The sequence below is a fragment of the Podarcis raffonei genome, chromosome 3 (genome assembly GCF_027172205.1).
Source record: "Podarcis raffonei isolate rPodRaf1 chromosome 3, rPodRaf1.pri, whole genome shotgun sequence".
Lineage (NCBI taxonomy): Eukaryota > Metazoa > Chordata > Lepidosauria > Squamata > Lacertidae > Podarcis > Podarcis raffonei.
In genome coordinates this window covers 113,483,495-113,510,354 of record NC_070604.1, presented here as the reverse complement: position 1 = coordinate 113,510,354, position 26,860 = coordinate 113,483,495, and the positions used below count along the sequence as shown (strand labels likewise).

General features: G+C 46.8%; 1 long non-coding RNA gene and 1 other non-coding gene across 2 annotated transcripts in view; one reads left to right on the top strand and one right to left on the bottom strand.

Moving 5' to 3' along the window:
- The window catches only part of LOC128411375 (uncharacterized), a 76,324-nt gene extending 49,668 nt beyond the window's left edge, over nucleotides 1–26,656 (top strand). Inside the window, exons 2-3 of the long non-coding RNA XR_008329776.1 lie at nucleotides 6,592–6,732; nucleotides 25,603–26,656. This is a non-coding gene — a long non-coding RNA (uncharacterized LOC128411375). The remainder of the gene's footprint in view (nucleotides 1–6,591; nucleotides 6,733–25,602) is intronic.
- TRNAK-CUU (transfer RNA lysine (anticodon CUU)) lies at nucleotides 21,799–21,872 on the bottom strand. The gene has a single exon. It is a non-coding gene; the product is annotated as a tRNA-Lys (tRNA).
- Nucleotides 26,657–26,860: the final 204 nt, after the last annotated feature.

Here is a 26,860-nt window from a genome sequence, read left to right as displayed (position 1 = left end):
TGCTTGCACCATCAAAACTTCCAAGACATGCTTCCTTTCCCATCTTTATATGCCCCATAGCTTCTTGCTGAAATTCTTGAACATTTCATGCCACAAATGCACAGCGGAGGGGGGTAGTCCTGCTTTTGTTGCACTATAGTTCAAGAGCTGGGGTATGTGGGGGGTTAGGGGAGGGGTAATATCGCTGGTGAATGGACGCGGGTCGTGCTGTGGGTTAAACCACAGAGCCTAGGACTTGCCGATCAGAAGGTCGGCGGTTCGAATCCCCGCGACGGGGTGAGCTCCCGTTGCTCATTCGCTGCTCCTGCCAACCTAGCAGTTCAAAAGCACGTCAAAGTGCAAGTAGATAAATAGGTACCGCTCCGGCGGGAAGGTAAATGGCGTTTCCGTGCACTGCTCTGGTTCGCCAGAAGTGGCTTAGTCATGCTGGCCACATGACCCGGAAGCTGTATGCCGGCTCCCTCAGCCAGTAAAGCAAGATGAGCGCCGCAACCCCAGAGTCGACCATGACTGGACCTAATGGTCAGGGGTCCCTTTACCTTTAATATTGCTGGTGGGGGACACGTCATGCTCATTCTGGGGTAGTTCAGTCCCCACCGGTCGCCTGTGGCTCCTAGAAGTTGTCAGCATGTGACAACGGCTTCGACTGGCCGGTGAAGATAACTCATGGATCTCAAATGTTCTGTGAGGTTGGAACTTCCTCTGCATGTGAAGACAGGCTCTGATGGATGGAATTGATGAGACCAATAGTGGGTCCAATGGTCGAGAAGGTGGTTTCTTCATGTGCTGTAGAGGGAAAAGAGGGGCAGATGGGGCTCATCAAGCTGGGAAGGCAGCCCATCTAGGAGAAGGAAAACTCTGATCTTAAACCTCCACTGCCTTGCAGGATACCTTCAGGAGTAAAAAATAGACCAATCTGGAGAGGCACTGAAGTAATATAAATGCAAGGGGTGGAAGGGATGTTTTTAGGGGACAGGAATGCATCACCTGTCCTGTGTCTTTCCATTCTAACCCCCCAAATCTGCCTCTTTTTTGGGGGGGGACTTTCTGCCATTTTGGCTTACTGCTTGGGGTGAAGACACTATTTACACCAGAGAGAAGACTGTTTGTGGGCTTTCCCTCAGTGGAAAGGGGACTAGAACACAACCACTCTACCAAATTCACACATTTTTTTTCTGTTCTCCAGCCAGGTAATAATAATAATAATAATAATAATAATAATAATAATAATAATAATTTATACCCCGCCCATCTGGCTGGGCCTCCTCAGCCACTATGGGCGGCTTCCACCAAAACACAATAACCTATTAAACATTAAAAGCTTCCCTAAACAGGGCTGCCTTCAGATGTCTTCTAAAAGTTTGGTAGTTGTTTTTCTATTTGACATCTGGTGGGAGGGCGTTCCACAGGGCGGGTGCCACTACCGAAAAGGCCCTCTGCCTGGTTCCCTGTAACTTGGCTTCTTGCGGTGAGGGAACCGCCAGAAGGCCCTTGGCACTGGACAGAAATGAATGCATGCTTTACTGGAAAATATCATGCACAAATGCATTGTGTTTGGGGAAGCTGGTTTGCAAAAGTGTTTCTTTAGGAGACATTGCATATGAAAATGTGTTTATTGGGAGAAATTCAAACAAAAACACTGATGATTTTCAGGAGGCCTTTTTTAAATCGTCACCACCACCACCATTGCAAACTAATGTGGAAACACTGACAGGCCTTTACAGCTATTTGATTTTTATTTGGATCAGCCAGCCACTTTAAGGATCATCAGTAGTGTTTATATTTAATATTTATTTCTTAAATTGCGTTTTATGTTTTAACATTTTACGCCCCCCTGATGTTTCATCCTACGTTGGTACAGAAATGCTTTTTTAAAAAAAAAATGCATAGAACTGAACTTAAGATTGCAAAAATGAGAAACCAAATACCCGTATTTTTCGCTCTATAAGACGCAGCAGACCACAAGACGCACCCAGTTTTTGGAGGAGTAAAACAAGAAAAAAAATATTTTGAATCTCAGAAGCCAGAACAGCAAGAGGGATCACTGGCTTCTGGGATAGCTGCGCAGCCTGCATTTGCTCCATAAGACGCACACACATTTCCCCTTACTTTTTAGGAGGGAAAAAGTGAGTCTTATAGAGCAAAAAATACGGTAGATCTGCCCATCTCTAGGCACCTTTCGCTTCTGCTTGGGAGCTCATGAAATTGTTAACTCCATTATATTTTCTTAAAAAAAAAAACTCTGTGAGCCACTTTGATGACCCAGTGTGGAAATATTTCCACGAATAAAATAAATATGGCAATTGGTTGAGAGGGGAGCTATTCCCTCCTTAGGTGCAAACTGCCCTCTGCAGAGCTGGGAAGAGGCCCAACGCCAGAGTCTCTGTCTGCAGAAGGCCCAAATCTCCACCTCACCCCTTCTCTAGAGAAATTCCCCCTCCTCTCCGCTCCAAGCTCCATCTCCTAGTGAAAGCACAACATGCTGGCAGGTGGCGTTTGGACCCAGGAAGCGAAATCTCTGGACCCTGAATCTGTTGCACCTGCCGTTCTGCGGCTGGGGTCTCTGGCTTTGTTGACTAGGAAAAGAAACAGGGCATCATGCCAGGAGCCTTCGTGTGCCTTCTGAGCCAGATCCCAGTTGCTAAGGGGCTTGGGGAAAACATCAAGAGAGAAGGGAGGGAAATAAAAAATAAAAGTAAATCTTGTTTTTCCTTTTTCACAGAGAGAGGTGTGGGCAGATTGTATGTTAACAAGGAGAGGGAGGGTGTTCCCAATCCCATTTGGAGAAGGGCGGTAGCTCAGTGGCAAAGCATCTGCCTTGCGAAGCAGAAGGTGTCAAGTTTGATTCCTGTCATCTCCAGGTAGAGTTGGGAGAGAATCGCTGCCTGGAAACCCGGAGAGCTGTTGCCAGTCTGTCTTGGCAATACTGAGCTAGACCATCAGAAAGTGTTTATTTATCTGGCGGCGGCGGGGGAGCGGACCCAGAATTAAATATAAATTACTAACAGATTCAAAAGAAGGAGGGGGATTTTCTCTGCCGGGTTGGAAGATATATTTTGATGCCGCAGCCCTTTGTTGGGTTAAGGAATGGATTAAATTAGATAATGCTGATGTTCTTGATTTGGAGGGGTTCGACAATGTACAGTGGTACCACTGGTTAAGTACTTGATTCGTTCCGGAGGTCCGTACTTAACCTAAAACTGTTCTTAACCTGAAGCACCACTTTAGCTAATGGGGCCTCTTGCTGCTGCTGCGCCGCCAGAGCACGATTTCTGTTCTCATCCTGAAGCAAAGTTCTTAACCCAAGGTACTATTTCTGGGTTAGCGGAGTCTGTAACCTGAAGCGTATGTAACCCAAGGTACCACTGTATTCGGCTGGCATGCTTATTTATGGTATGATAAGATAAAGGCTCATAAAGGCTTTAAAAACCAAATAATTAGAAAATATACAATGTTTGGATAAAATATAAAGATCTCTTAGAAAGGAAAACACCTAGGTGGCTTTCACCAATGGAAGCAAAGGCCGAGAAGAAGTTAAATATGGAGAGTACCTGGTTGAGATATTCTGATTTACTGTTGGAAGATAAGGAAGGATACAAATTAAGACCATTTGAGCAAATCAACGATAAATTGGATTGGCTACATTATTATCGGATTAATGAATTGTTTAAACTTGACAAGAAAAATGGTTTTGCGTCAGAAAAAAACAAATTGGAAACGGAGTTGTTAGATACTAATGTTAAAAATTTATCAAAAATGTATAATTTGTTGTTGGAGTGGCACACAAAGGGGGCTGGATGTGGCCCAATCGCCTTCTCAATCCTGCGGACAGTCCGGGAATCAGCATGTTTTTACATGAATAGGATGTGTCCTTTTATTTAAAATGCATCTCTGGGTTATTTGTGGGGCCTGCCTGGTGTTTTTACATGAGTAAAATGGGTGCTTTTATTTAAAATGCATCTCTGGGTTATTTGTGGGGCATAGGAATTCATCCCCCCCCCCCGAAAATATAGTCCGGCCCCCCACAAGATCTGAGGGACAGTGGACCAGCCTGAAAAAGTTTGCTGACCCCTGAGCTAGATGGATCAATGGTCTGACTTTGTATCAGGCAGCTTCCTGTTTCTGTGCTCCCTTGTTCAGTAATTAGTCCGGGAGGGTTGGGTCTCATTAGAAAAAGGTCTCTTGATAGCTGGAAATCTCTCTCTGATTTTGAATGGGATACCCATCAATGTTTGGTGACACAGAGAGATGCCCAAATTGCTGTCTAAGTGGCCTGATCCATAGGGAAACTGACTACCAAAGATAGGCGATGGCCTGTACATTGTATTAATCGTGCGAAGAATTTGTTTTCTGCCTTATCTTTTTCTGCTATTGCATTTTTGGTATGATTGTTGTTGATGTTTAGTCGTTTAGTCTTGCCTGACTCTTCGTGACCCCATGGACCAGAGCACGCCAGGCACCCCTGTCTTCCACTGCCTCCCCCAGTTTGGTCAAACTCATGCTGGTAGCTTCGCGAACCATCTCGTCCTCTGTCGTCCCCTTCTCCTTGTGCCCTCCATCTTTCCCAACATCAGGGTCTCTTCCAGGGAGTCTTCTCTTCTCATGAGGTGGCCAAAGTATTGGAGCCTCAGCTTCAGGATCTGTCCTTCCAGTGAGCACTCAGGGCTGATTTCCTTCAGAATGGATAGGTTTGATCTTCTTTCAGTCCATGGGACTCTCAAGAGTCTCCACCAGCACCATAATTCAAAAGCATCAATTCTTCGGCAATCAGCCTTCTTTATGGTCCAGCTCTCACTTCCATACATCACTACTGGGAAAACCATAGCTTTAACAATACAGACCTTTGTTGGCAAGGTATGATTGTAGTGACTGCAATGCTTGCTCATTTTTAAGGTTATGGTTATTGTGAGTAGCTTTGAGCTCAACATTGCTGTTGGAAAAGCAGAATGGAAATATCAAAAGAGGGAAGTCGGTAGTCCCAGGGTTCCAGAGAGGCAGGAAGGCAAAGTGAGACAAAATCAGCACCTTAGAGAAGAACTAATGCGTGGGTTTCAGGACCACAGATAGCAACTCGGCAGCAGAGGCAGAACATACAAGTTGTCTCAGCAATGCCCTTGAGCAGCTGGCAGATCTTAATAGCAGAGGTGGGGAACCACAGACCCCGGAGCCCAATGTGGCCCTCTAGCCTCTTTCTGGTACGCTCCCTCTCCCCAGGCTACACCAATCACTGGCCCTGCTTCTGACCCTGGGGCTTCCCTCCCACCCGGTTGGAATGTGCCCTTGAGTTCTGATCATGTCTCTGCAAAAGGACAGAGGGGGTTGTGTGGGTGCATGTACTGTGCAAAGGTGAAATTTGCGTTCATTGCTCCACCTATGGGTGCCTCCAGCCCCGCCTTGAAGAAGATAGGGATACAAGAATGAGATACATTATATATAGATATACAGATACAGATGAGATGGAGATCTGGAGATAAGGATATACAATCATACCTCGGGTTACAGACGCTTCAGGTTGTGCGTTTTCGGGTTACAGACGCTCCAAAACCTGGAAGTACCGGAACGGGTTACTTCCGGGTTTTGGCGCTCGTGCATGCGCAGAAACACTAAATTGTGCTTTGTGCATGCGCAGAAGCACCGAATCGTGACCCACGCGTGCGCAGATGCAGCGCTGCAGGTTGCGAATCTAAATAATACTAATACTAGATAACAAACAATGTCGTGAAGTGGTTAAATAGCCACTGAGTTGGGAGGTGTGGGGTCAAATCCACCCTTAGCAATAGATCCTCCCGCATGGATCACGTTCGCAACCCAAGCGTCCACTGTATAGATATATAGCTATATAGATACAGATACAGGTATACAACACATTTCAAATTAAAAAGTGGCTGTGCAGCACAGGAAGCTGCCTTAAACTGAGTCCGACCATTGATCCTCCTAGCTCAGTACTGTCTACACATGAGGTCCCCAATGTGGTGCCCTTAGACACCCCCTTGGTGCCTTTCACTGCCCTCTGCCTTCCCATTAAAATTTTGGGAAGGTTTTTTTTTTTAATATATATGTATAGTTTGGCTAAGTGGCGCTGTGGGTTAAATCACAGAGCCTAGGACTTGCTGATCAGAAGGTCGGCATTTCGAATCCCCGCGATGGGGTGAGCTCCCGTTGCTTGGTCCCTGCTCCTGCCAGCCTAGCAGTTCGAAAGCACATCAATGTGCAAGTAGATAAATAGGTACCACTCTGGCAGGAAGGTAAACGGCGTTTCCGTGAGCTGCTCTGGTTTGCCAGAAGCGGCTTAGTCATGCTGGCCACATGACCCGGAAGCTGTACACCGGCTCCCTCGGCCAATAAAGTGAGATGAGCGCCGCAACCCCAGAGTCAGCCACGACTGGACCTAATGGTCCTTTACCTTACTATAGTTTGGCTGAAGAGGTTGCCGCCTTGGGGGAGGCAAGGTGCCATGTTTTGTTTGCTTGGGGGAAATGAAGAAGCTTGCATATTGAGGACTGGGAATGAGGGCTCTTGCATTGATTGCAACTTGAGAACTGTTCTAAAACTGCTGCATTTTTTTTTATTTTTTTACTTGCTTGTTTCCAGGACTAATTCAAGAAGATGCAGCTTTTGACAGTCAAAGCCTGGATCAGCCTGGATCTCAAGGAGAACTTTCTCTCCTATAATCTCCCGGGGCTTTTAGGATCTACAAGTGAGACCCTAATCAAAGTTCCTTCCTTTAGCAAGGTAATGTTATCATCTACCTGGGGCAAGACCTTACCTGTTGTGGCCCCAGAGTTGTGGAACGCTCTCCTCCGTGAGGTCTGTATTAATTCTTCATTGGTAGACAGGGGGGAAATGCAGCTATTTATTTGGATGGTTGGGGATTGGTGGAGATACTTGTGTAATTAGACATGTTCGTTTTGATTCATTTAGCTGAGGTTGTGTTTTTTCTATTTCAAATGGATTGCTTTTATTTGCATTTTCAAACAGTAAAAAAAAAATTGTGAGCAGGTGCTCTTTTATTGAAAGATAGTGTAAATAAATAAAATCCTCAAGGCAGTGAACATGTTTTGTTGCTGTTTATATTACTCTTTATGTACAGAAATTGTACTGTATAATGTCTGGACGTTCTGTTTATTGAGCATTCATCCTTGATTTGCTTGCATAAAGCTTATGCCAGAGTCTAGATCATATCTGGCCTTTTTGAACATTTGTTTAGGGGGCAGTTATATGGCAAATAGGGACGCGGGTGGCACTGTGGGTTAAACCACAGAGCCTAGGACTTGCTGATCAGAAGGTTGGCGGTTCAAATCCCCGCAACGGGGTGAGCTCCCATTGTTCGGTCCCTGCTCCTGCTAACCTAGCAGTTCGAAAGCACATCAAAGTGCAAGTAGATAAATAAGTACCACTCCAGCGGGAAGGTAAACGGCGTTTCCGTGTGCTGCTCTGGTTCGCCAGAAGCAGCTTAGTCATGCTGGCCATATGACCCGGAAGCTGTACGCCGGCTCCCTCGGCCAATAAAGCGAGATGAGCACCGCAGCCCCAGAGTCGGTCACGACTGGACCTAATGGTCAGGGGTCCCTTTACCCTTATGGCAAATGAGCATTCATTCTCCGTTCATCCTGATTTGCTTGCAAGGTGTTTATTCATCTTCTATATTATATTCATTCAGCCAATACATTTCTGTGCATCTTCCCCATTGCAAAACTCCCAGTTCTCCGTTAAAGTAGATCTATTGCAGCAGGGGAGTCCTTGAATCTACTTTAATTATGCAAACTTATCGTTCCAGTATGTCCAGTCTGGAGACACTCTAAGTTTTAAAAAAATAATACCCAAGAACTTCCTGCTTCCCTCTGCACCCCTATCTATATCCCTCCCACCAGAAATCCCTCATATTGTGAAATTGTACCTGCTATCAAATAAGCAAGCAAGCAAGCGGTTGTGCTTTCATTGCAATGTATAAGAGCAGGGGTCAGCAAAGTTTTTCAGCAGGGGGCCAGTCCACTGTCCCTCAGAACTTGTGGGGGACCGGACTATATTTTGAAAAAAAAAAATATGAACAAATTCCTATGCCCCACAAATAACCCAGAGATGCATTTTAAATAAAAAACACACATTCTTCTCATGTAAAAACACGCTGATTTAGAAGCCGATTGGGCTGGATCTGGCCCCCGGGCCTTAGTTTGCCTACCAATGTAAAAGAAGTTTGGATCCTGCCCCAACATACACATTATTTCTTGTAAGGCAGGCATGTCCAAAGTCCATTTCGGGGTCTTAATCGGTTTAATCCAGCCCCTGTGGCAGTTTATATCCTCAAAAAACCCTCAACAACTTCAATCCTAAAAAAAAAGCTCAACAATTATGGTTGGCCCTTTGGTCGGCCCTCATGGCACTTCACTTCATCAAATCTGGCCCTCTTTGAAAAAGTTTGGACACCACTGTTGTAAGGTAAGGGAGAGAAGAAGCTAGGCTTGGCTCCAAGTGTAACTCCCCTTTTATACCGGGACAGAAAATAATGATGTGGCAGAAATGGCCCCTCAATATTCCACAGCCCACATGGTGGGAAGAGGCCAATGGGGTCTATTACGGCCTCCAGAAAGCTCCACACACAAACACCGGGCACCCACAATGTTGGGTGCTTCCTCAGTGTGCCTGAACCCCTCATTTTTAATAATAATATAGTCTGTATAGCCCACTCTTCACTGAATATTTCAGAGTGGAGAATATAGCAATGTGCAATGTGCAAAAAATTACAGAATCAAAAAATAATAATTTAAAATTAAGTAAGGTAAAGGTACCCCTGACCATTAGGTCCAGTCATGGCCGACTCTGGGGTTGCGGTGCTCATCTCGCTTTATTGGCCGAGGGAGCCAGCGTACAGCTTCCGGGTCATGTGGCCAGCATGACTAAGCTGCTTCTGGCGAACCAGAGCAGTGCCCGGAAACGCCATTTACCTTCCCACCAGAGTGGTACCTATTTATCTACTTGCACTTTGATGTGCTTTCGAACTGCTAGGTTGGCAGGAGCAGGGACCGAGCGCCGGGACTGAGCAATGGGAGCTCACCCCATCGTGGGGATTCGAACCGCCGACCTTCTGATCGGCAAATCCTAGGCTCTATGGTTTAACCCACTGCGCCACCCGCATCCCTTAAAATTAAGTACTCCAGCATAAATCAGAAGAAAAAAAATTAAACAGCTCTGAGAACAACCATTAGAATGTCCCTATAACCCAAAGGTCTGGGTAAGGAAAAGAGGGACACCCAACCAACTAAAACAACAAAATGGCCTTATGAAAATGTCCAGTCCATCGTAAGATCCCAGGATAGGTTGCAATTTGTGAAACAACAGTAGAATTAAAACCAATTCAATGCGAGTGTCGGTGAATCACCACTTACAGACAGCAGGGGGAGTGCTACGCTCATTCCATTACTCTCTGAATTTTTCTCCTGCTGCTGCGCTGCCTTTCTTCGATTCCTCTATAATAAGAGTGCAACTTGCCCAGAAAGAAATATGACAGCAACAAACAGCCCTCACTGCTTGATTTTGAGGCCACGAAGTTTCCAGACTGGCTGTCCCCCTTCCCATTTCTCTTTTCCAACCGATACCCATCATTCCTGAGCTACTGGGCACGCTCAGTCCCCATCATTGGGCCGTTCTGGGGGGGTAGATTTTTAGTTTGCTTTGTACTTTGCAAGGCTTAGGATGCGTGCCACCTGCAGCATGCCAATACCTCCCTCCTGTTTCTTGGTAGGCTTCTTTGGTGCCATTCCTGTGGGCACTCGCCCCCTGAATTTGCTATCAGCAGGAGAAATTATTGGCTGCTTCCATCAAGCATAGAATAGAATCATAGAGTTGGAATAGACCACAAGGGCCATCGAGTCCAACCCCCTGCCAAGCAGGAAACACCATCAGAGCACTCCTGACATATGGTTGTCAAGCCTCTGCTTAAAGACCTCCAAAGAAGGAGACTCCACCACACTCCTTGGCAGCAAATTCCACTGTCGAACAGCTCTTACTGTCAGGAAGTTCTTCCTAATGGATTCCTAATGGTGGAATCTTCTTTCTTGTAGTTTGGATCCATTGCTCCGTGTCCGCTTCTCTGGAGCAGCAGAAAACAACCTTTCTCCCTCCTCTATATGACATCCTTTTCTATATTTGAACATGGCTATCATATCACCCCTTAACCTCCTCTTCTCCAGGCTAAACATGCCCAGCTCCCTTAGCCGTTCCTCATAAGGCATCGTTTCCAGGCCTTTGACCATTTTGGTTGCCCTCCTCTGGACACGTTCCAGTTTGTCAGTGTCCTTCTTGAACTGTGGTGCCCAGAACTGGACACAGTACTCCAGGTGAGGTCTGACCAGAGCAGAATACAGTGGCACTATTACTTCCCTTGCAATGGCAACGTTTTAGATTTGCCTTCTTTTTTTCTATTGGGCTTAAAAAGGAAGAAGCAAAATACACCCAGCTTTTGCTATATTTATCAACTGGGGGTGGAGAGCCATAGCTTTGTAGCATGCTTTGCATATAAGTACCAGATTCAATCTCCTAAGAAATGTTTTGTTGACGAAAGGAACAACCCTGGGGTGCTAGCATCAGCCACTGTGGGGCCTGTGGGCCCTGGCATTTGCACAACTTTGCTTCGTACTGATGCCCGGCCTGCCATGCAAGCCCTCCCACCTTTGGAGGTACAGTGGTTGGCAATTAAAGACGGGGCCTTTTCGGTGGTGGCACCCTTGAGTTGTGCACTATTTGTTCCAAGGACATTTGGCTTGTTTTCCTTTTGGCATCAGGTAAAGACTCCTCCTCCCCCTCTCCTGGGCCTTTAAAGGTTCGTTTCAATTTTGCCTTTTCTGGTTTCAACCTTTATTGCTGCTTTTTAAATTTACGGGTTTGCTTTGGCTACTGTTTTTTGTGTGACTGAAAGGCTTGCTTTTTAATGTGACTTGTGTTGTGAAGCTTCCTCCCCCCCACCTTCTGTACAGCCCAGAGATATGCCGTGAAAGTTTCAGCCGAAAGGCAGTTAGGAATCTTTTAAATACAGTGGTACCTCGAGTTACAGATGCTTCAGGTTACAGACGCTTCAGGTTACAGACTCCACTAACCCAGAAATAGTACCTCGGGTTAAGAACTTTGCTTTAGGATGAGAACAGAAATCGTGTGGCGGCGGCGTGAGGCCCCATTAGCTAAAGTGGTGCTTCAGGTTAAGAACAGTTTCAGGTTTAAGACCAGACCTCCAGATTTGATATATGTTATGTTTCATATTCTTTATTCTTCTTTTTTTCTTTTTGTTTTATTTTTTCTTTTATTATTGTTTACTCTGTCTTTTGTTATGTTTTTGTATGAAAAATAATAAATATTATTGTAAAGAAGAAAAGAAAAGACCAGACTTCCAGAACGAATTAAGTTCTTAACCTGAGGTACCACTGTATATACAAAACAAAACAAAAATTTTCCTTCCAGTAGCACCTTAAAGACCAACTAAGTTAGTTCTTGGTATGAGCTTTCGTGTGCATGCACACTCCTTCAGATACACACACACGAAAGCTCATACCAAGAACTAACTTAGTTGGTCTTTAAGGTGCTACTGGAAGGAAAAAAATTTTTTGTTTTGACTATGGCAGACCAACACGGCTACCTATCTGTAACTGGAACACTGTATATACATGCATACATAACTGGAAAACGATAGAAAAGAACGTGGTATTCTATCAAAGGGAGCAATGCATTTGAATCAGAAAACTTGTGTGATCTCAACAGAAATGTTCACAGCCTACAGCTGCAATCCTACCTGTTAGTGATTCTCCTGAGTTGACATGCACGAGACTGCCATGTTCATATATCAAATTCTGGATATCAGTTTGCCCAGAAGTTCAGTTCTGTTGAAAAAGCCACAAACTATCCTAGTCTTGTGCGTTGCAGAGGGTTGAACTAGATGACCCTTGGTGTCCCTTCCAACTGTACAATCCTATGATTCTACCCACCCACCCCCCAAATTTGATGATAGCGTCCTGGCAAATTGCACTGAATACTTTTTTTATAATAATTTTTTTAAAAGCAAGCGAAAGAGCTCACGCTGTGCCTTGCATCTGCCTCCTAAATGAACTCTAATAAGATTTACTTAATCCACTTGAAAAGGGGGGAAATGCTGTTTTTGTCCCCCAATTTGTTGAAACATCTGAAAGTTCGCAAGGTTGCGACCCCTCTTTCGGAAAGGGGAATCCCCTGCCACCTGTAAATATCCTGGGGGAAACAGTTGGGAACAATGAAACACGTGCTGGTTAACTGTTGCCCGGGCAACGGTTACGGTTCATCCGTAGGGGGTCTCCGGCCCCACCAAGGCTTTGTCCGCAGGAGACGTGGGCCAGCTGTTGCCGAATAGCCATTGTGGAAGATCATTGTGAACTAATAGTCAGCCTCACAAATAGGCCCCTGTTCGTTCTCAATGGGTTTTGTCTTTTTCAAGGGGGGGTGTTTCCTGCACCTCCCGCAGCAGATAACTCTCCAAGTTAGCATCGTGAAAACAGCCCTTTCCTTTAGATGCATAAATATCCCATTTATAACACAGTGGTTCTCGAACATTTTTTTCTTCAGGCCACACTTTCAGAACAAAAAAATGTCTCTCGGATTTTTTTATTGATAAGAAATACGTTGGAAAACACGAGCAGGGTTGTCCTCGAAATCATTTGCTGACATTTTGAAAATATATCTATTCGTATTCCGCAAATGAAAAAAGAAAACAATTGTTTTGATATTATACTATGCTACACTGAAATGTTTAAATGTTCTTTGATTGTCCTTGAGTTTTCCTGCCATGCTGGTCATTCTCTCCTGCCCCACCAGTGTGGCACACCACAGCCTTTGAGAACCACTGATTTAATAGAATGGACACCATCTTAACACTGGTTACTTAGGGCCTTTTCATGTATAGGTTAGATGTAGCAGAAATATCCAATAGGATGGTGCAGAATGATCCTGGGTGAAAGAGTCAGAATAGTTAGGAAATGGTCCCTGAAGCAAAAAACATTCTGCCATGGATATTACAGCTCTCTGGTCTTCCCCACCTGCGTTCTTGGGGGTTGCTTCTCTGGGGGTGGCCCAAACAGGCCATCTCAAGATCTCACGGGAGCCATTGAAGCAACAAGGCAGGACCCCCTGGTCCTGAGTGGGGTAACTGTGCCCCTGAAGGACCAGGTGCGCAGCCAGGTGAGTCATTTTGGACTCACAGCTGTCCGTGGAGGCGCAGGTCAATTCTGTGTCCACGGCAGCTGCTTATCAGCTCCATCTGGTGTGCAGGCTGAGACCCTATCCACCCATGGACTGCCTCGCCAGAGTGGTGCATGCTCTGGTTATCTCCCGCTTGGACTACTGCAACATGCTGTACGTGGGGCTACCTTTGAAGGTGATCCAGAAACTACAACTAATCCAGAATGCAGCAGCTAGACTGGTGGCTGGGAGTGGCCGCTGAGACCATATCACACTGGTTCTGAAAGACCTACATTGGCTCCCAGTCCGTTTCCGAGCACAATTGAAAGTCTTGGTGCTGACCTTTAAAGCCCTAAACAGTCTCAGCCTGGTATACCTGAAGGAGCATCTCCATCACTGTCGTCCAGGCCGGAACAGCTCTGAGGGCCTTCTGGTGGTTCCCTCCCTGCGAAAAATAAGGTTGCAGGGAGCCAGGCAGAGGGCCTTCTCGGTAGTGGCGCCCTCCCTGTGGAACACCCTCCCATCAGGTGTCAAGGAAATAAACAACAATCTGACTTTTAGAAGACATCTGAAGGCAGTCCTGTTGAGGGAAGTTGTTAATGTTTGATGTTTTATTGAGTTTTTAATATTCTGTTGGGAGCCGCCCAGAGTGGCTGGAGAAACCCAGCCAGAGGGGCGGGCTATAAATAAATAAATAGATGATGATGATGATGATGATGATGTATGAATAGAAGGACTGGCCTCGTGACCTCGCAAGCTTGGATCCAAGTCACAGACTGAGAAATCTCTGCAGGCAAATGTGATGGCATGACAGCGATCTCACAGCTACCCGTAGAGGTTCCGCGATCTGGAGGCCTTACAATCTCAGGGTGCACCTTGAGCATGTATTGCCAAAAGGGCTGATAAATTCACAGTTGCGCAGCAAACAATTCACTTGTGTTGCTCTATTTTTGCTCTGTTAAACTGGGTTACTCTGGAAGAGGACGCCACTATGATAGCACCCACAGCCATAAAAGGCAGCCGGTATTAAGTAATTTTGGCAAGATTTATTATACAGGAGCAAGAACCTGACTTCTGGGATGTTTGCAGGTAGGATTCCCACCTTTTGGTATGGGCTGAAACTGTGTGATCTTAGCAGGACACACCAACTCTTAAGTGATGCGTCTTCCATCATTTTGGTGGTAGAACATCTGCTTTGCATGCAAAAGGTCCTAAGTTCCATCCCCGGCATCTTTAGGTAAGGGCTGGGAGAGAACCCTATCTGAAGTCCTAGAGGATCACTGCAAGTCAATGTAGACAATACTAAGCTACATGGATCAGTGATCTGTCTTGGTTGTTGACATCCATCTGTCTCGGGAGACAATGGAAGAGTATGCCCTCAAGAGTGAAGTCAAACTGTTGGAGAGTTGCATGGCGAGTTCCTGACCCGCCCCCAGGTGGAAATAATGACACAATTATTAAGATTAATGGGCTAAAAAAGGCCACAACTTTATCAGTTACAGGTGATGAGCGGTATTGGCTTAGGCATTGGTCCTAACCGATTATATCTGACTCCAGCCCGCCTGCTTGAAGTCCAGGAAGGGTTAATCACCAGCAGGGGGAGTCCTGCTGATGCACATCAACTAGGAACTCCCCCGGGGTCACCGATAGGGGGCGTGCCTTAGGCCCTCACCTCCCTAGGCTTCGGACAGGGCCACGCCCCCCAGAATCCATTAACGGACTACCCTTCAATATGCGCTACCTCCCCTCTTCCATCTACAGAACTATACCAATGCCTAACCGCCATTACCCAGAAAGTTGTGACGATTTGCTACGAGGTAGGCGAAAAACCTACCAGGCCCCTCAACGGCGACCAACCAAGGTCCATAGCAAGGTCAAAGAAAGAAAACCTTATAGGGCAGGAGGGTGGGAAAACAGGAACAGCTGGCAAGCAGACAAAGAGGGAGATCCCCGGCTGCATCCTGCCTTTATAGGGCAGGCCACACCCCCGGACCACCCCAATTGGCTGGCTAGGGGGTGATGCAGCCAGGCACCCCCCAATCGCACATGGAGGGACCGTGAAGCCTGCAACCCCACCTCCTCTGGAGGCAGAGAGGCAGAGATGAGTCCGGCTGGTGATGAAGCCAGGATGTCTCCCCCTCCTGATGCAACAAGCTCTCCTCCTCCCTGGTCTCCCAGAACCAGAAGAGGGCCGAAAAGGGCAGAGCCACGGCAGACTGCATGCAGGCGCAGTCTCTGATCGCTAGGGGGAAAGCCCTGAAGAGGAAGGGACTTTGATGGCTGCAGGGAGGCAAGGACTTTCAGTCTTGGCAACTGATTCATGGGGCCAGACCTACTCAGCCAAGTCTGTGAAGACTGTGTTTTTGCAAATAGCTTCTTGGGCTTGTTGATCAGAAGGTTGGCAGTTCGAATCCCCGCGACGGGGTGAGCTCCCGTTGCTCTGTCCCAGCTCCTGCCAACCTAGCACGCCAGAGCAAGTAGATAAATAGGTACCGCTGTGGCAGGAAGGTAAACAGCATTTCCGTGCGCTCTGGTTTCTGCCACGGTGTCCCGTTGCGCCAGAAGCGGTTTAGTCATGCTGGCCACATGACCCAGAAGGCTGTCTGCAGACAAACGCCGGCTCCCTTGGCCTGAAAGCGAGAGGAGTGCCACAACCCCATAGTCGCCTTTGACTGGACTTAACCGTCCAGGGTCCTTTACCTTTACCTAGGCTGACACTCAGCCAAGTGTGTGAAGATTGTGTTTTTTGCAAATAAAGAGTTAATTCCAACTTTGAAGATAGGACTTTCTGCTGGCTCACTCTTTGGCACCTAGCCTCCTTTATCTAGTGCTCTGACTAGAGTTGGGCGGCCTTCCCAAATGTGGCAGATTTTAGTGGCTACATCTTCTTGCTGTCAATCAGAATTCAGTAAGTCCAGTGGTGCCTGACAACAGAGACCTAGTCCCTCGAGAAGGGTCTTTGCTGAGGGCTTTCTCAAACATGGAGAGATGGACAAGTGATAAGAAGCTAAGGGCCTCTTCACATGGTTCTGGGATCTGACAGTGGGTTTCAAAATGCCTCCTTGAACCCTGCTGTTATTAAGCTCTGACCGCAAAGTACGTCCTCCTTGAAGGCTACAAATGTTTAGCAGAAGGAGTTTATATGCTGTACAAGACACAGCTGTGCTCTGAAGTTGGCACGTAAGAATCTCTCCAGCTGTTAACCCTGAACTTCAACCTGGGGGGCAAAGAACATAAAAATAGGATTATTATTTTTTGTTTCCACGTCCTTCATTTTACTACATCAACATGCCGCTTGTGGCCAAAGATCTTTTTTATGCCTTTTTAGCAACCTTGAGTAATATAAGGGAAACAGAATAGCTCAATGTCATAAGGAAGACTTGGCTTGGGAAATGTTTATCGCTTGTGGGATGTTTCTGTCTCCCGGAGCCAAAATCAGGGCATTCTTCTGTCGGATTTGCGATGCCAAACAAGGGACAGACAAATCTGTCAGTTTGTGTTTCTCTCTGTTTCTCATTTGTTTTTACTATCTCAAGTTCAATTTGCCCCCTTTTCTTTATTTTTAATGGGGGGGTTTTAGAAGTCTGCATAGAAACCACACACTTTTTATGCAGCTTTTTCAATTACACACATTTTGGCAAGGATTTTTCCCTTGATATAATATATATGTGTGTGTTCCTGTGCACACTTCCTTTGAACACCTACCACATTTATTTGGTGTATGCAATTTTTGGCTGGAGAAGCTCATCGCAAAATTCAGGAGTGCGATTTCTGAAGGCTAAGTGGGCTTTGGTTTGCATATCGGTGCAGGGAGTGCCAATTTGACAATGTGAACTGGACAAATTTTGCAGTCCTTGTAAAAAAGAAAAGAAAGAAAGTCAGCTTTGATGAACCCTTTTCCAGTCCAAAGCGATGCTCCTGTTCAGCATGCGCGAGCAGCAAACCCAGAAGTAACCCGTTCCAGTACGTCTGGGTTTGCCGCGGACGTCCGCCGAAGTGGACGCTGGACGGGACGAACTTATACAGAGGTACCACTGTAAATGGACAAAAGTACAAAGATTCATAAAATGCTTAGGGGTATGCGTACCCCCAGAAAAAAGCACTGATCATTATTATTCTAATCTGAATTTCAGCTACACATTCAAAACATGGTGTGTGTGTGTGCATGTGTACATGTGCGTGTGAAGCAAACTTGAAAATTCATGATCATTTTTGAAACATGTCTCCTAAAATACATTGCTATAGGTTTGTAGGTGCTGGGATTTAAATTTATTTATTTTTATTTATTAAATTTGTATACCCTTCATCCGTAGATCTCAGGGCGGTTCACAACAAAGAATTTAAAACCGTGTCCCTTGTGTGTTTGAGCTGAGCGCTAGCTGCTTCTCATCCTTTAATTAGCGTGTGTGAAAGACTTATTAACTTCCTACACTGTGTACTAGACACCTCGCTAATCTCTTGAAATCAGCATGTGTTAGAAACCAATGGAGTCAACTAGTTCCCCTTTAAGGTGTTAGCCTGGAGTGATGGGTCATCCACACAGCAAGAGGATCGAAGGGAGAGGGACCTTTGCCTGTGTTAAAAGAGGCCAGCGCTTAGCTTAGCGAGGGGGGAGCAAACTGGGATGGGATTTGCAAAGCAAGGCAAGCCTAGGAGAAAAGCAGGACCCCCTTAAAATGCTGGTGCAGATTATCACGGCAGGCTCAGGTTGTATATATGCGTAAAGAAACCAATATCATAAAGACATCAGGGTCTTCACTGTGCTTCATTGTCCAAACAGAAACACAGACCCAGAGTTAAGCATACCTGGAACTCCCTGAAATCTCCCATTGCTGTCGAGATTGGGGCTGGTGTGTAAGGTAAAGGTAAAGGGACCCCAGACCATTTGGTCCAGTTGTGACCGACTCTGGGGTTGCGGTGCTCATCTCGCTTTATTGGCCGAGGGAGCCGGCGTACAGCTTCCGGGTCGTGTGGCCATCATGACTAAGCCGCTTCTGGCGAACCAGAGCAGCACACGGAAATGCCGTTTACCTTCCCACCAGAGCGCTACCTATTTATCTACTTGCACTTTGAGATGCTTTCGAACTGCTAGGTTGGCAGGAGCAGGGACCGAGCAACGGGAGCTCACCCTGTCACGGGGATTCGAACCGCCAACCTTCTGATCGGCAAGTCCTAGGCTCTGTGGTTTAACCCACAGCACCACCTGCGTCCCTGGGGCTGGTGTTTAGCAATATTTTTATATGCAATTTTCTCTAACATGAAACATTGTTGCGAATGTAATTTTTTAAATTAAATTTCCGAAATTTTTCAAATTAAATAATTACAGAACAATTTTGTTCCGGAGATTGATTTTCCCACCCTCACCTCCGCAGCGTTTTTACTCAAACCCTTTTCAACTACGATACAGAACTAATGTAGAACAATTTCGAAGGCCTGTATGTGCCAGTGTAACACCCGTGCACCCAATATATGCATGAGGTTATTGCCCCAAATATTTGCATTTTAATGCAGATTAAATTTTGCATTGAAATGGTGAGGGGCCCCAAAGCTCAAGCTTGGTCAGTTTTATGGTAGATCCACCCCTGGGTGCCAGTAAAACTGCCACAGAATTAATTTATTGCTGTGAGCATGTTGCAACGGGGAGGGGATTTGGTTTTCTGCCTCAATTAGCTTCATCTCTAGGTCATTCCCCTCCTCTGTCGTGCTCCATTTCCTCCCCTGGCCCTCAAATCCAGATTCTCGGCCCTCTTCTGCATCGCAGGGTAATAGTAATTTGGGGTCAGCGGTAATAAAACATTGCAGCAACTACAGCTGTTGTTCTTTCCCTGTTTGTGTGTAAACCTCTTCCAAGACCACCAGCTCAACGTCTCCCTCACATTTTGCTGCGTTCCTTATTACCCGAGATGAACTAAATAAGGCACTCAAGGGAACAAGCTCCTCTTTTCGCGGTTTTGCTGTTTCGCACGTGCCAAATACCACTGGACCAGAATGTAGCGCTGTGAAGGGAGATGCTCGACACTTGCAACACCCTCCAAATGCTTTGCCGCATCAGGCGACTCTTATTCAGATCAAATGACTATTCTTACTGATCCGGTCTCGGGGACAACAACGCTTTCAAATGTAAAGTCACACCTCTTGTTACGTTTGCTTCATTGTACTTTTTTCAGGTTGCGTCCCACGGTGACCCAGAAGTACCAGAAAGGGTTACTTCTGGGTTTCGCCACTCGCACATGCGCAGAAGCGCAAAATGATGCCATGCGCATACGCAGAAGCGGCGAATCATGACCCGTGTGTGCACAAATGCACAGACACAGGTTGCATTCTTTTCAGGTTTGAACAGGGCTCCGGAATGGATCCCGTTCACAACAAGAGGTACCACTGTACTCCGATAAGAGATCAAGAAAACACCAAGGCAGAAATGTGTCCTACAATGGAAGAGCTCGGAACAACAACCACCCTGTAAATAAGTTTAGACCGAGATATCATGACTGCATTTGCACATACCTCTGAGCCATGGTTGAACGTTATAAGGAGGCACCATGACAAAGATAAAGGACCCCTGGACGGTTAAGTCTAGTCAAAGGCGAGTATGAGGTTGTGGTGCGCATCTCGCTATCAGGCCAAGGGAGCCAGCACATTATGTTATGTTCTTAAATACATTCAGTAAAATAAAACAAATTTTACCTTGATATTCTCTTCGGGTGGTGGGGAAGGAGGGAACTGCGTCATGGTGCCCAACCACCTTAATCCAGCTCTTCCCTAATGCCATGTTAGCCGCCAAAGCTTTCGAACCTGGAACAAGGCGTTGTCGAAGTTGTGAGCCGAGTTGTGCAAATCCACTCCCTGGCCAGATTCCACAGATGGCTGTGAGCTGGTGTAATCTCAGCTGGCAACTGTGAGCAGTTAACGAACCCTCTCACAGTGGTATCTGGGATTATGCTAAACACGGCAATTGCGTTGCTCTGTGGCGGATCGATCATGCGCCCACGGAAGATCACAGAGCCGGAGAAGATCCCTTTGCACGGAAAACAGCCGCTCTCAAACGCACAAGATCGGTGTTTGACTTCATTGACTTCTGCACATCATGAAGTGCCCTGTCTAAATTTGGCAGCTTGTGCAGATAATAACTCAATCCACTCTAGCAGTATCTTGGAAATATATTCGTCAGCTCGGTTCATGCATATGCAGTCGCAATTCAATTTCCCTCAACCCACAGAAAGCATGCTTCAAACTGATGCTTGGCTCTTTGTGGAAATGGATACAAAATGTATTTTTATTTTATGTTTGTGAATGATTGTCCAGTCTACAAACATTTCGGTAAGACTTTGGCTTTGTCTTCCGTTCTGTGGAGATCTCTTTGCCTCACCACACCACACCCCCCAACAGCAAAATATTACTAGCAGTTCTACCACATTCTAAACAACTTTGTACAACCATAGATATTATGGTTTTGTGTGCAGATAGCATCTCAAGATACCACAGGAGCCAGTGCTAAATCCTAAGCGGAAACAAATGCTCCCCAGATCTGAAAAACTTTCTCTCTTTCTGGGCTGTCAAATTTCAAGCATTCCACGAATTGAGAAGCAGCCCCTATGGACACTGTATATCATTTCCTGCCTTACGGGAAGCATCTCTTGAAATAATCTGAACATTTGCTGACTAACTTGTCCTAGTTTAGGTCTTCCACCCACAGGCACTGAACTGAACTGATTCACCCCTCCGCATAGCTTGTAGAGGCAGAAATACTGTTCCAAAGGAAAAAATTAAGGAAGTGTTTTGAATCATGGAAGCAGCCACACAAGGATCATCTAGTCCAGGCATGTCCAACAGGTAGATCGTGATCTGCCAGTAGATCACCGGACATCTGTGGTAGATAGCGGCAGATCGCAAGACACTTAGTGATTCCACCCCCATAGAAAGCTGTGCTGTTTCCATGAGGAAAGGTCCGAGTCCAGTCCGAGGTCGAGGGTACAGTACTGAAGCCGTCTGTCAAAGCTGAAACTGGGTCCAAGGCAGGGAGTCGGGCGAGGTCAGGAGCTCCAGCAGGACAGGGTGCAGGCAGGAACAGGCTACCAACAACGTTGCTCCCGCAAATTGGGACTGGGGCTGGCCGGCTTTTATCTGCCCCGAGGCATAGGGCAGCCCCGGTTCACAGGTGACTCGCCTCTCCTGGCCTGGAGGCGAGCACTCCTCCTGTGGGAACTTAGTTCCTTCCGCCTCTCTGCCCTGAGCCTCTGCAGCTCAGGAGAGGCTGAAAGGTTACTGGACCCAGAGGCAACCTCCGCTTCCTCTGACGGGGCTGAGTGTGGAGCACCTGCAGGCAATGGGTCCTCCATCGCCTCAGAGCTGGTGCCTGCACCTGAGGATCCAGCACAGGTGAGGACCCTTCAGGCTCAAGCCCCAGCCCCAGCTCAGCTCCTCCGAGTCCGAATCCCAGGCCATCACAAAAGCTTTAGCTCCCCTAAAAAAAAAAAAGCTTAACAACTTCGCCTGTCAATAACAATGGGCAAATCACAGCCAGTATTTTTATAATGTGAGTAGATTACAGTCTCTTTGGAGTCGGACGTGGCTGAATTCTAGTCCAACCCCATGCAAAGCAGGAATCTTTCCCCCAACATGGGGTTCGAACCCACAGCCCTGAGATTAAGAGTCTCATGCTCTACCGACTGAGCTAGTGGGCGGTACTACCCCCTGGAAAGCAGTGGCATTACCTAGGGGGGACTAAGAGGCCAGGGGCTGGCAAGTGGCTGCTGGACTTTAGCTGATATCACTAGATCGAGGACATCAGTTTTGTCGAATTAATTAAACTAAATATTTTCCATTGGAATTTGAGTCAACGTGCAATTGATTGTCACTGTTTTGAATTTTATCGTGCAGTTATCTTCCTTAGTGGGTAATGCAAACCTCTATTCTGAATAATGTTTTTTTATAGGGTGGGTTAGCGGGCACTGGGGGTGAATTTGTGGAACCAAAGGGGGCATGGCCCAAAAATGTTTGGGACCCACTGGTCTAATCAGTGTGTGAAGTAGGCTGAGAGAGTAAGAAGGAATCATGCATCCCTATGTTCCCCTACCCTCCAAAACAGGGGCTTGCAGAACAGGCTGGCTGCGGCCTGTTGGAACTGGTGGGGTGAAAAGCAGGGAGGTCAACAGTAGGTGGCGCCAGAGCCAATGACAGGTGACACCTGCTCAGTCTAAATTCACCCTCCTCGTCTCTTCTACAATGGCAACACATGGGGCTAAAGATTCTGCACAGTGGCAGAATCGTAGTCAACAAGGTTAATCCGAGGTGCCATTCAGCACTGGGTTTAGGGTGCCACAGGTGGTTCCCCCGCACAGGGTGCCATGCCGAAGGTGCACACAATTGAGAAGGTCCATAATTGAGAAGATCCATTTGCAGGTGCCAGGTTTTGGCCTTGTTCAGGGCACCAAAGTCCGCCCCTGCACAATTATTGCTAATTGAAAAGTGACAGCGCCAACCCCTGGACTGGTTCGGGACTGACTGGTGTTGGTGGGGTGGCACCCTGTTCATCCTCATGGACCACCCTTCACTTGCTGTGAGGGTGCACACCTGAGGGATGGGTGCTTCTCCAAAAAACTGCCCACCAAAAAACTGCCACCTCTTTCATCAATTTCACCTCCCTCTGCCACCTTTAGGCAAGCGCCCTTGCTAGATTGTTTTTAGACGTCTGCCAAAGGCCTTTTTATTTCAGCAAGCCCATCCAGACATAAAATTGGACAGTTTATTTATTTGTTTGCAAATCCGTGTAGCTTTATTGGCAAATGAACATGCCGTATAGTGACGCTTAACAAGCAATCTCTTTCCTCAGATTCTAATCTGTGTTTCATCCTTGGTTATCTTGTGTGTGTGCATTCCTTACTTTCTAATGGCTTTGTGGATTTGGGCTGCTTCTGTGTCAATAATTGTACTGTGCACATCGCCTGGAGGGTTTTATGATTGAGATATTATTAATTAAAGTCCCCTCCCCCCCAAAAAAGCCTTACATGGGACATGAGAATGGGGAGGCAGTGAAGGCAGTGGTAGGAGGGCTATCACTTCCCTGCCAGAGAGAGCAAGGGAGGAAAGACTGCATTTCCCAGGATGCCTTGGTGCAAACGTGACTCTTAATTCCATCCATTCCCCCAAGGGCATGATGGGACATGTAGTCACCATTCATTCCCCAACTCTGCCAAATGAACTGAAACCTTCTCTGCTGCCTTCATCGCCTCTGCAAGGAAAAGGTGAGACGTGATGGGACAGGTGACCAGGATAATGTTGAGGATTAACATTGGATTAACATCCAACTTTTCGAGGACACATTCCCATGTGAGACTTGTGACCCACTCCACACTCTCAACTCAGAAAAAGTGCTTTGGGGGGTGAGATCTTGTTAGGCCCCCCCAAAGTGCTTTTCTCAGGGTGAGAGCACACAAGATCTCGGCACCCAACATGGTTGCCACAATCTCACACAGAAAAAAGGGATGTCATTTTTTCCCAGGGCACTTGGGAGGTATGTATAAAGGACCCCTGACCGTTAGGTCCAGTCGCGGACAACTCTGGGGTTGTGGCACTCATCTCGCTTTACTGGCCGAGGGAGCCGGCGTACAGCTTCCGGGTCATGTGGCCAGCATGACTAAGCTGCTTCTGGAGAGCCAGAGCAGCACACGGAAATGCCGTTTACCTTCCTACCACAGCGGTACCTATTTATCCACTTGCACTTGACGTGCTTTCGAACTGCTAGGTTGGCAGGAGCAGGGACCGAGCAACGGGAGCTCACTCCGTTGCGGGGATTCGAACCGCCGATCTTCTGATCAGCAAGCCCTAGGCTCTGTGGTTTAACCCACAGCGCCACCCGTGTCCCATATGTATAAAGGTAAAGGAACCCCTGACCGTTAGGTCCAGTTGCGGACCACTCTGGAGTTGTGGCGCTCATCTCGCTTTACGGGTCATGTGGCCAGCAATCTCACGCAGAAAAATGGGATGTCCTTTTCCCCCAGGGCACTGGGAGGTATGTATATGTCAGGCATAAAACAGCCGGTCGAAGGAACGTTGCAGAGGATAGAACGGGGGGAACTTGGAGGCCACAATACTTCTGAATACCAGTTGCTGGAATCCGCAGGAGGCGAGAGCGGTCTTGTGTTCAAATCCTGCCGGAAAGTTTCCCACAGGCATCCGGTCGGTCCCTGGGAGAACGGAATGCTGGACTAGACTGGTCATTGGCTTGATCCAGCAGACCCTTCTTACGTTCTGGAGTTAAAGGGCTTATTGCCTCCATACGTTTTTATCAACCAGAAACAACAGTGAGTGCAAAACAGCCGGCCGCCACCTTCTTTAATGTAGTCGATAGTGAGTATTTCCAAAAGGGAAGCAGTCCTCGCTGCCTGGTGGACGAACAAGTGCCTGAAAAACACACCCAATCAAATGGTAAATTGTGCACTGTGGCAGTAGTTTAAAACAAGTGGGAGCTGCAGCAAAATGTTGCTGCGTGGAATTCAGGGATTTCAGCCACTCCATTCCGTTCCCCCTTCTTTTTCCTGGTTTCTTGTCAGCATTCCATGGCCATTGAACATACTCCCTGAGCTCCATGTCTCTTTGTGCTCCCCCGTCCCCCAAAAAATACTTATTGCCCTTTCTGCAAACATTGAGGTTCTCCTGAGTCTGTGCATGGGGGGTGGTGCTGTTATGGCAATGTAAGGAACGGCACTCACTGCCTAAACATTGGAAATAGAAGCGATCTTTCTTTCTTTCTCTCTTTCTCTCTTTCTCTCTTTCTCTCTTTCTCTCTCTCTCTCATACACAAGCACACACACACACACAAACGTGTACCCTGCAGAGTTTTTGATGTCGCAGATACTGCATCAGGAACTGATTGGATAATAATCAGGCACCATCAGTTCCTAATGCATTGCCTTCAGCATCTAAACGAGCATCAGCAAAATTCTCAAATTAACCGGTCCAGCTATAGTACAGTTGCCCCCACTTGGTGGTTTATTTTATTTTTTGTAAGCCGCTTCCAGAAAAAGGTCTGATGCCCCATCAGTATTTATATTTTTTAAAAATCTTTTTATTGAATTCTTGAAAACAACATCAAAGAGCACAAAGACATTAAAAAAGTAATAGATAAAAGAGAAAAAATAGTGTCAACAGAGAAGAAAAACTGAAGTAACACATATAGACATAAAACAAACAAACCTACAAACACCACTCAATTGACTTCCTTCCCACCAGTATTTTCTCAATGCCAAATGCCAAGCAAGTAGCGTACCTGTTTTCTGCTGCTTTCCCGGGCATTGGGTCCTTTGTGATACATACTGTTTGCTGTTCAGAAATGATTGTTCAGGATCGTGGTGGCGGTAGGATCCCAGTACGCAATCCCATTGTTAATACTGTTTGTGCTTTCCAATCTTCCAGGGCGGCCATATTGCTTCGTTTACAACCACTGCACCTCCCATCACTTCCAGCCGAAATCGTGTCACTTTTTATAAGACCGTCTTTCGCCATATGAACCTCCCTGGACTCTGAGATCAACCTCTGAGGCCCTTCTTCCTGTGCCTCCTCCATGAGAGGTCCAGAAGGTGGCAACACAAGAACGGGGCCTTCTCTGCAGTGGCTCCCCATTTGAGAATGCTCTCGCCAGGGAGGCTCACCTGGCCTCTTCATTGTACACCTTTAGGTGCCAGGCAAAAACCAGGCTTTGGGTTGATTGACATCTGATGCCCTTTTCTATGTGTTGTGGGAGGGCGAATTATTGTTTTGTTGTTGTTCGTATTTTTATATTGTAATTTTATTTTGCGGACCACCCTGAGGTCTACAGAGGAGGTGTGCAAATATTAGTATTATACCATAAAGTAGGGTTACCAAATCTGGGTTTTCCCAGGGAATTGTTCAGCAAAATGGCATCGGGGCAGATTTTTGCTGAATCCACAAAATGTCTGGGGAAATCTGGACGTATGGCAAGGTGGGCTCAACCACTTTGTCCAGATTTTCACTTTGGGGGATATGGCAACCCTGCCACAAATGCTCCAGTTTATTTCTTAGTCACACTTTTGATGTGCTAAAGTGCAAGAGTGCCTCTCCAGACAGCAATAATGCAGTAACATTGGGGAAGGATGGCAAAAGAAGTAATAAGGCAGAATGATATGGTGATGGTCCAGTATAAGTACAGCACGGATGCACCATTATTGTGTCAAAGAAATACTGCAGAATTTACCAGCCTGGAGGGGTGCTTTAAATATATGGCATCTTACTTCTCATGAAAGGTCCCTTACCTTTCCCGCCCCGACCTGGCCACAGTGATCCATGCGACGGTCACCTCCAGGCTTGACTACTGTAATTCGCTCTACGCGGGGCTGCCCTTGAAGCTGTCCCAGAAACTCCAGCGGGTGCAGAATGCTGCAGCGAGGCTCCTCACGGGGTCTCTGCCATGGGAGCATATTCACCCAGTGCTTTTTCAGCTGCACTGGCTCCCGGTCAGATTTAAAGTGCTGGTTTTGACCTTTAAAGCCCTTCATGGCCTTGGACCCCCGTACCTATGGGACCGCCTCTCCCGGTATGCCCCATGGAGATCCTCAAGGTCCATAAATAGCAACACCCTAGTGGTCCCAGGCCCTAAGTAAGTTAGATTAGCTTCAGCCAGAGCCAGGGCCTTTTCAACACTGGCTCCAGCCTG